This window comes from Montipora foliosa, chromosome 14 (assembly GCF_036669935.1).
Source record: "Montipora foliosa isolate CH-2021 chromosome 14, ASM3666993v2, whole genome shotgun sequence".
NCBI lineage: Eukaryota > Metazoa > Cnidaria > Anthozoa > Scleractinia > Acroporidae > Montipora > Montipora foliosa.
This window is the reverse complement of record NC_090882.1, coordinates 17,295,593-17,305,592: the sequence shown is the minus strand read 5'-3', so window position 1 is coordinate 17,305,592 and position 10,000 is coordinate 17,295,593. Positions and strand designations below refer to the sequence as shown.

Sequence of the window (10,000 nt, the reverse complement as noted above, 5' to 3'; positions counted from 1 at the left end):
ACCAATCGTGGCTTGCGCGTGCACATTTTCCCGCGCTTTGTGTCGGCTACGTGTAATTGCTTCGAGTCTTGATTGGTTTACTGGATTGTCTCCGTCCTTTTTGATTGGCCGAAGTTATTACTTTGGTTTTGGTTTTACGACACTCAATTGAAACTCGCTCTATCACTGATCTAAACCACTCTATAATCACAATTAAATGCTATAAGTCTTAATGTTACGGAAGCCAGTTTGTATGGCTTTGATTTATTTTACGGCTTTTTCATAAACTTCTTTACTAAAGGCGGCACGAAAGATTGAAAATCAGACGAAAGACAAAGTATGAAGAAGGAAGGAAAGTAAAAAATTGATATTAAAAAAAAAGAAAAAAAGAATGGTAGACGATGTTAGGTTATTCTGCGTTTTAGATCAATGAGCATGTAATAATTCTGGAAACATGAAGTAATTTCCACCATTATTTATTCTTGGTGTAATTCTAATTCGCCATTTCCGAGTTGCTGTTTGTTTCGGTTTCGAAGTGAGTCTTGGTGCTCAACTATTGTAAGGGAAATGAGTTTGATTTGCATAAAAATACGCAACTCATTTGCATCTGAATGGTTGTGCACCAGGACTCGCTTTAAAACTGAGGCATGCAGCAACTCGGAAATGGGCTATTTACTTCGTATAAATCACTTACTACTCGTGGAAAATTTTTGGTTTCCAATAAAGTCCGAAAACTAGTTCAAGTCCAGACTGAAACAAATCCTACGTCTCAGCTCTTTGAAATTCATGCTTTCTGGTATATTTTTATCTGAATATTTTATACTTAATTTATTCTTGACTTCTGAGAATGTTAACGGAACGACCGAAGCCTGCAACTTGTTTAATTTATCATAACCTACTTTCTCTAGTTCTTTGTGTATTCTGTTTTTTGGTCCCAATATCGATTAAAGATCTGGCAGATGGCAATCATGCAGTCTTGATTTATCAACGAGCCAGGAATAAAATTGCCATAACCTGTGACACCGAAACTTTGCTATCGTTTACAGTTAGGTCTGTTTTTAACATTTGCAAGTGTTTAAAGCTTTGACAAAAAGTATTTTAATTTTTTACAAACAACACTGCGGGTACTTTTGTTGGAGCAAAGTAATCAATCCTATCACTGAACAGGCTTTTAATTTGCTCATGAAGAGGTTCTTGCTGGTGGAGTTCTACTAATTTCATGTAAAGGAGTACTTACCTTTAACAGCGTTTGGAACTTTGGCGGAAATCTTGAAGTCCTGATCAATCTGCAAGATCAAGGAAGTAAACAGCTGTGAAGAGCGAAGCGCGAACTTAACAAGATCTCATCAGGTAAAATGTGCTGGCATCATATAAGCATGTTTGCTATTTCTTTAGTGAAAGGAAATACTTTACCTCTGGCACGTACGCAGACAGATAATGGTGTTCTGCAATTATCAGCAAAGCTGAACTTGACATTCAACAGCTTCCTTTTATTCTCCGAAAAAGGAAGTAATATGATAATTTCCTTAGTTCTTGATCGATGCACTTCACTGAAGTCTGCCGGGTAAATGTCAAGGTTAGCATTTTAGTGAAGGATTCCGTTGTTTCAGCTATTGTACCCTTCACCCCCTACCCCCACCCCCTACGCCTTACCCCCTACGCCTCAGCCGTACCCCCCAACCCGGAAATAGTCATGCCGTTTACTACTCACGTGACTGGCATGCGCTGTTGCTTATTTCACAGAATGTGCAGTACAGTTGAATGCGCTATTTTCTGTTAACTTCTGCTGTTTTTCTGCATTACAGATTCAAATACTTCGGTATGCGACGGTATAATTTTAAAAGGTATTTCCTTTTATGTACAATAATCGTGAGCATCTTGTACCATTGATTTTTGCTTGAAGTGTACAAAATGTAGAAGTGTTTCCCTTAAAAACACTCTAACTTTCTGGGCTAAATCGGCATTATTTTTTGGTGAAATCGTCCGTTGTCTCTGACCTTGCAAGGAAGCAAAATGCTGGCCAAAGTTTTGTTCATTTCCAACCAAGAGCTTTGTCTTTGTGTCTTCAAAACTAATTACGTTTAGTTTGCGATGTCAAGTAAGGAATGGAGTTCATGTATGCCTCCACTTCAAAGCGAATCCAAGTGTGAAGTTTTTCTTATGAAAATTAGTTTTCATTCATTGTAAAGTAGAACCAGAAACCCATAAGGGTTGAAACGTGTAACGGCCCCTTGTGTGCTGGGAAACAAGCTTCTGAATATTCAATTTGCTAAGTACCATATTCGGAACAACGAAAGAGAAACATTCAACCAATCAGAACACCGTGACGCAATACCACCAATGTTCTCGTGCGAAATTAACTGGAGCGAGGGGTTTCCAAATATGGTACTTAGCACTGAACATTCGGAAGCTGTGAAGGCGCGTTACACGTTTCAACCCTTATGGGTTTCTGGTAGAACTAATTACCATCACAAAAACTTCACGCGTAGACTCGCTTTGAAGAGGAGGCAGACAGTTTGCCAATAGATTTGCAGTAATATTTTCTTTAAGTGGAAAACATGTCGGGGGTACTGTGCACTTTAAAAAATCCTCTTTTCTTACAACGAATGTCTGTGAACTGGAAGATCTTTTAGTGTTAAAGAAATTAAAATTCTCATTAAAATTTATCATTTATGATACTTTCTGAAAAAATTATCCTAAATTACAAGCACAGGGCAGGCAAATAGCTTTTCCCTCATATGTAGTAATTTCTTTTACACAACTTTACTTAAAAGAAGCTATGTTCTCTTCCAACAAATTATGTGCTACCAAGGATTAGAATTAATTTCATTAAATTTATTGTTAAAATTTATCGATGGAAATTTCCAGTGATAGAAATTGGTATGATCTTGGTTGACCTTGACAAGATTTTTCTGCCAAAAAAAATACGGCGCAAAAATTTACGCGCACGCCAAATGAAGTTCTGGCAACTTCTGAAGGCTTTCACGAATAATGTATTAGATGCTACGAACCAACCACTCACAATTACGTCAAGATTTGCATAGCCTTTGCATTTGCTACGCTTAGTGATTGGTTTAAATCTCGCGCCAGTTTATCAACCAATGAAAACGAAAGACCAAAACCAATCGCGTTTTTTTTCCCGCGCTTTCAACAGGTTACATGGAATGGTTATGAATTTTGATTGGTTCATTGCGCTGTTTGGACCTGCTGTGGTTCTTTGAAGTAGTTACTTTTTGATATTTGTTTTACGACACTCAATTGAAAACGAACCACGAAAAGCGATGACGGCGCTATTTGCAGAAAACGTGGTTCTATCCAACGAGTTGAACAGAGTAAATTCAACACCATAAAAAAAAATTGTGAGCTGACATTTCGTCGGTGCGAAGGGCTAAGGCTTGACTCTTGCCTTTTGATAACAATGTAAATTCTCCTCAAAATTTCAATGAAATGTCAATCAGACGACCATTGAGAATGAAGTTAATCCTCAACTTGACTGGTGACATCTTGATATAACACCAAATTCTCATGACTACCCAACAAAGAAATCTATGGTACTATTTGTTTGGTTTTCTTTAGTGAACGTGAGTTTCGCAGGTCGTTACGCTGAGGAAGACGTGACTTATCCCGTGCTATTTTCGTGTCCCAGATTCAGCCGCTTCTGAGGTCAACATTTTCGCGTCTGAAATTTAAGACTCGACCTTTGATCATGTGACTCGTTTAGTACATTTTCATTGGCCACGCACCAAAACCTAGAAGAGACGCAACGTATGGTCAACCCGACTTTTCCTTGCACCTTCAATTAAATCAATGACAACTATAAAAATGATTCTAAAAAATACAACCACACTTTTGAATTTTCGGAACATGTTTCGATGTTTCAAACATCATCTTCAGCCATAGAGAGTGTAACATTAAAATTTTTTAATTTTTAATATAATTCGTATATATATATAACTATCAATACAATGATTCTTTGTAGATTAAATGTTCGTTACAAGTACGTAAAATTCAAACGAACCAACAATATTATAGAGAACACAACTGACATAACGGTAAAAGTTTAAAAGTGTAATGCTAAACTGACATGATCAACTTGTTTGTTGAGTTCGGGTTTCAACCGCTCAATTTGGAAGCTCTCCTTGATTTTGAGTTGATAAAAAGAAGTAGCATTATCAATAATTTTGAAGCAAGAAACATCACAATTATCGTGACAATTTTTAGAAGAACTAAGATGCTTGAAAATATGAGAATTTTTGTCCCGGAAAAGGTGCTCATTTACACGTGTGTAGAAATGCCTGTTGGTTTCACCAACGTAGCGAGCACCACAGCCCGCACAAGTAAATTTGTATACAACACGTGTTGGTGAAACCAACAGGCATTTCTACACACGTGTAAATGAGCACCTTTTCCGGGAGAAAAATTCTCATATTTTCAAGCATCTTAGTTCTTCTAAAAATTGTCACGATAATTGTGATGTTTCTTGCTTCAAAATTATTGATAATGCTACTTCTTTTTATCAACTCAAAATCAAGGAGAGCTTCCAAATTGAGCGGTTGAAACCCGAACTCAACAAACAAGTTGATCATGTCAGTTTAGCATTACACTTTTAAACTTTTACCGTTATGTCAGTTGTGTTCTCTATAATATTGTTGGTTCGTTTGAATTTTACGTACTTGTAACGAACATTTAATCTACAAAGAATCATTGTATTGATAGTTATATATATATACGAATTATCTTGTAAAAAATTTTAATGTTACACTCTCTATGGCTGAAGATGATGTTTGAAACATCGAAACATGTTCCGAAAATTCAAAAGTGTGGTTGTATTTTTTAAAATATTAGTAACACTTGTGCTATCCAGACCATTTGGAAAAGTTATTCACGACCTAGCACGAAAGTACAAAAAATGATTCTGCCATATTTTCTTCTTATTTCATAGTTTCAATATGTTTCATAACCAAAGAGAATGTCAGTTGTGAGGTTTAGTTTTGAAAAAACAAAATAAATATTTCTTCTTGAAATCTCAGTGTTTTTCACGAAATCCGCCCGCATGATAATTTCACGCTTGCCTTCTACACGGACTTTGCAGTTGGACGAGTAAATTTCCAGAGGACGCCAAATTAGCAACAATAGCAGTGATTTTCACGGCGACATCACATCAGTGGGGTTTTTCTCATGTAGATGTTGTAAAGCTAAGGTTACATGTGACACACTTTGTTGTCACTTCGATTGGAATGCACGCATACCAGCCAATCAGGAACCTTCCTGAACCAAATAAATTGAAGCCCAATTTGGAGACTCATAGCTTCGCCTTCGGGCAAACAGCTTGTTGCCTTTGCCGAGGAAGTTTATCGAGCTATCGTTGATGGAAGAAGAAGTGATCTTGACCGTAATATGATGCTGTGTACCAGACAAAATGATGACTTTTTGAGAAGACAAATTAAAAGACGGACCAAATTAAAGGTGAAGGATTTGATTAAAAAATAAGTGCGCTGTGCACAAAGTTTTCACACTTAAGGGGGCGCTTGTTCTGTTTTGTGGTGCATTTCTCTTGTGAATTAGCTCTCGTTGAGTGAATTTCTGCTGCGGAAGGGTGGAGTTTTCTTATTCATACCAGGCTATATTATATGCCTTCACATATTCCGTTGCCTAAAATGGCTAAAAAATAGCCCTTAAATCTTGGCAACCAAAGTACTTGTTAGAAGGTTCCAAAATTCTACTTTCCAAATTTATCATCGGGTTTTCGATTAGAGTTTATTCGAATTTCATCCATAACAGATGCAGCTAACAAACATTTATATTGTCGTTGCACTTTGCAAACTAGGAAACAACTACTATCCACGCTACTTGAGTGAGTGAGTGAGTGAGTGAGTGAATGATTTGGATCTTGCAGTCATCGTCAAATATCCTTAAATAAACCGCGAAATTATCTCTGAATAAAGCCAAAACTGAAGAACGTTTTTTGTAGAAACTTTGGATCAATTCCGACGTTAGAAGAACGAAACACGGACGGCAAACGGAAGAGAACATTTCGCGCGCCAGGACAGTGGTGTCCCCAGGATTTTTAAACCAATCATCTCTAATATGAAGAAAAGATACTTAGAAATGTCAGGTAAATGTGGTAGTCCAAAACAAGTTAAAAGGAAAGACAGCTCACTTCCGATTGCCGTTCGCGTCTCAAAAACGCGTGTGCTTAAGGGCCTACTGACATGTTTTTAGGGGTGCATTGCTAAGGATGTAAGCTTAATGGTTAAGTAATAGACCTTATTCACGATAGCCGCCATGTTGGATTTGCTATTATCATGCAAATTAGCGACACACTTCTGAGGGGGCAAACAACACAAGTTTGAGAGGTTATAACGAACATCTTAGCTGCACAGATAATTTGTTTCACGTTCATTGAATTTTTAACACCTAAGCAGAAAAATACAATCATTACACAAGTTACTTCGACGTTTTTTTTTAAGAGAAAAATAAGCAGATAACGAAGTAGAAAGTCAAAATGTCAAAGGCAATCAAAAGATAAAAAAATTGCAAAAGGTACTTAATTCTAAATACTAAAATGGACTTTTTGCAATGTTATTTCAATTATTCGTTGAGCCGATTTTCCGCAATTTTTTTTTTTTTTTTCAATGTTTGCCCCCAGCATAACACTTGGCTAATTTGCATGACAATTTGAAAACCAACATGGCGGCCATCGTGAATCTGGCCTATTTGAGAGAATTTGGCATTATTTTGGTCAGTTTGCAACCTTTGTAAACCAATGACCCTATATATGACGTCATCATGCCACGCCCATGGTCACGTGACCGATAAAAGAGGACTCTAAATTTGTCTACGTGCTACACAATTTGGGTATTTAATCAGTGGTTTGATAATTTGTATTCGTTTTTGCATCCAGCCAAGCATGCTTTTCTTTTCATTTTGAAAAATGTTCTTTTTAAAGGGATAAACGATACTGAAATACCCATGACATTTTCAATTTTCAATTTAAAGACCGCCGGAAATTTAGCTTTTTCTTAAACCGGAAGTCCGTTTACGCATGCGCAGTTGATCTGAGAACGAGCGCAAGGAGGGGCGGGAAAAACCTTCGATGCAAACAACTGTACGTGACGTGACGTGATTTTTGATCGTGAGTGGGTTTTCTGGTTAGCTCACGATATGGTGACGTCAGTGATCGGAAGTAACATTTCACCTCCGTACCAACGCGCGAAAAATCCGTCTGTGGGCCCTTAAAGGGGCTAGGTAACGCTATTTTAGGTAATTTTGTTTCATTTTGTTAATTATGAGCTCTAATCACGGCCACATAACAACTGAGAATGATTTTCCAGCTTTGTAAATGACATTTTGATGTAGATTGATATAAATTTGAAAAAAGGTGGGCCGACGTTTTTCAAATTTACCCAAATTCAATCCACTTCAATCCTCTCCAGTTTTGTCCATCCATGTCCCTTCTTGGCTTCCCTGTGTTTTGTTAGAGTTCTTCTACAGTTTTGAACAGTTATTTTGATATTTTAGTTAATTCTATGACCATTCGATCAGTGCTGAAATTGCCTAAACTTGCGTGACCTAGCCCTTTTAAAGAGCCTTATCGTATAAACGCTTGTTCTTAGGCCATAGTAGCTTGATTAAGAAAATAACACAAACAGCGGTGATAAACATTGTATTCCAACGCATTTTTATAAAACTTGACGTTTCGTATGCTAGTCAACATACATTTTCAAAAGTGACCGTTACAATTTTTCAAAACTATGTATATGTCGTAAACATTAGGGGTCTGGCTGACTGAGATCAATGATCTGCAGCTGTACGTGTAGACATAATGAGGAGTAATAGCTAAAACAGCAATAACTTCTCACTACTAATATTGACAAGGGAAGGCTTTAGCTCTTGAATGAACAAAGTCTCTTTAATTTTGCAGTGAAAGTCAGTTTTTCCGGACGCTAAAATGTCAAAGTGATGCCATTTTAATGTCGTGGCCAGTGGTTTTCACATGATCAGCAATGGCTGATGAATGGTCACTTTTGGTGAGGGCCTTGAAATGTTCTCTTTTTCTGTCATGGAGTCTTCGTTTTGTTTGGCCAATGTAGAATTCATCACAGTTCCAGCAGACAGCTTTATAGACGACCTTGGACCTCTGAGATCGGTTCAAGCGATCTTTGTATGGAAAAAAGGATTTGATGCGGCGTGTGTTTTGGAATATGATCTTGACGAAAGAGTAGAAATTGTATACGCAGGATTTCAGACGTTTCGTGACTTGGTTACTGTGAAGACCAAGTAGGGTCACACGATTAAGATATCTTTTTTGGGGACTGTAGCTTGAACAGGGTTATTTGATTTGCTTTTATTTTTGTTCAATACATCGTTAATGTTGAACGTGATAACACCTTGAGGGTAACCATTTTGCAACAGGAGCTTTCTCAGATCTTTTAATACCAGCCTGTAATAAAGATGGCGAGGAGCAAATTCGGAAGCATCGATAGGTGAGAGTGCAGATGAGGTTGATTTTGTACTTGCGAGGTGTGAGTGAATCCCACTTGGTGTAAAGGCCTGTGAATGTCTTCTTCCGGTAGACAGATGTAGAGAAAGTGTTGAATTGTAACGGTCACTTTTGAAAATGTATGTTGACTAGCATACGAAACGTCAAGTTTTATAACAATGCGTTGGAATACAATGTTTATCACCTCTGTTTGTGTTATTTTCTTAAAGAGCCTTACTCACCCACTTTACATTGCTCGCCCATATTACTCCAGTCGCCTTTTTCAGGCCCCCGAAACTCTGAATTCTATGACTGTGTAAAGTAATCTTTTTCGATCGGACATCATATGGGCTATATCATTCTGTTTTCCACGGGAAAATAAGCTATGTTTATTAGAATTTCAGTTTCTATGATTATTTGTGTATGGCTTACTCTTCGTAAGATGAAACCGAGGGGAAACGGAATCGTAGTTCAACCCTCTGCTCTGAGGATGGTAGCGAAGATATTGTTGTGCGTGTCTTCCGTTCAGGCTGGCGGCACTGAACAGAAAGGCAAGGCAAGTCTTCGGCAACATTTGAATACTGATCTCTATTATAATCAGTAAAAAGGCTTTATCCATTGCTGTTCATTTCATTTTCTCGCCGATAATAAAAACTGCGTTTTGTGGAAGCAAGCTTGTGTGTGACATTTTGATTCTTGGTCTGGAAAAGTTGAAAACTATAGAGGCCAGAATGTCACCTTGTATTTATTTAGAGGAAGAAGAAATTGTTGTTGGATTCAACACCCATTTGAAGAATTGGTAAACTTGAAAAGGAAGAAATTCTGAGAAAGTAGAATGAGAGCATTTCATCTAATCTCGCCTTGCTGTTTCCATTGCGAACTGCTTGGGTATAAAATAAATATGGGTTCAGGGTTGCTTGCTTATTAATTGGGGTCCGGTGAAAAGTCCAGACAACTAAATGAGCACCTCGCATAGAAACCTGCATTTCCCTCTGGAAATTCAGTGGGGACGTAGATCCACGCTTCATAGAAAAGCGCTCGAAATGGCAAGGTATTCTGCTGTTTTTCTGATCGAAATCCATTTGTTTAATTTCACAGGATAATCCTCCTCGAGCATCTTCGAAGTGTTTTTTTTTAACTTCCCTGACAAAATTGTCGTAATTTTTCTCGCGATGTGGAAATAGCTCAAAGGATACTCGCCTATATATGGAAGTGGACACTCCCAAATTCCCGGAAAACAACAACGACAAAGGCGCGCAAAGTAAGGTGGGTGAGTAAAGCTCTTTAAGGCGGCTCGAAAAGGATTTTCGTTGCGATAGTATTTGTGAAACGATGAAAGATACCAAAGAATGATATTTTCATAGTGTAGGCAAACTACAAATATCTTTCCAACTCTATTGTTGGGTAATACTTTAAGGAGGCTCGAAAGGGTTGCAAAGGTTCCAGATTAACAGTGTTGTGAATGATGCGGCCGGTGGCCTCCAACTCTAGGTAGCTAACATGAAGATCGCGAACTGAACTATCAATTTATTTAAAATA

General features: G+C 37.7%; 1 protein-coding gene and 1 long non-coding RNA gene across 3 annotated transcripts in view; one reads left to right on the top strand and one right to left on the bottom strand.

The window, feature by feature from the left end:
- LOC137984701 (uncharacterized) overlaps positions 1-1,476 on the bottom strand; it is a 7,691-nt gene extending 6,215 nt beyond the window's left edge. Inside the window, exons 1-2 of the mRNA XM_068831958.1 lie at positions 1,393-1,476; positions 1,217-1,265 (exon numbers count right to left, since the gene is read on the bottom strand). The gene's annotated coding sequence lies outside the window, so the exon portion shown is untranslated. The remainder of the gene's footprint in view (positions 1-1,216; positions 1,266-1,392) is intronic.
- Positions 1,241-10,000, top strand: part of LOC137984703 (uncharacterized) — a 17,206-nt gene continuing 8,446 nt past the window's right edge. The window contains exons 1-3 of one of the 2 annotated variants that reach the window (XR_011119136.1): positions 1,241-1,329; positions 1,785-1,823; positions 9,560-9,727. This is a non-coding gene — a long non-coding RNA (uncharacterized lncRNA). Of the gene's footprint in view, positions 1,330-1,784; positions 1,824-8,288; positions 8,466-9,559; positions 9,728-10,000 lie in introns of those variants that run through there. The other variant, XR_011119135.1, reaches the window with a different exon arrangement.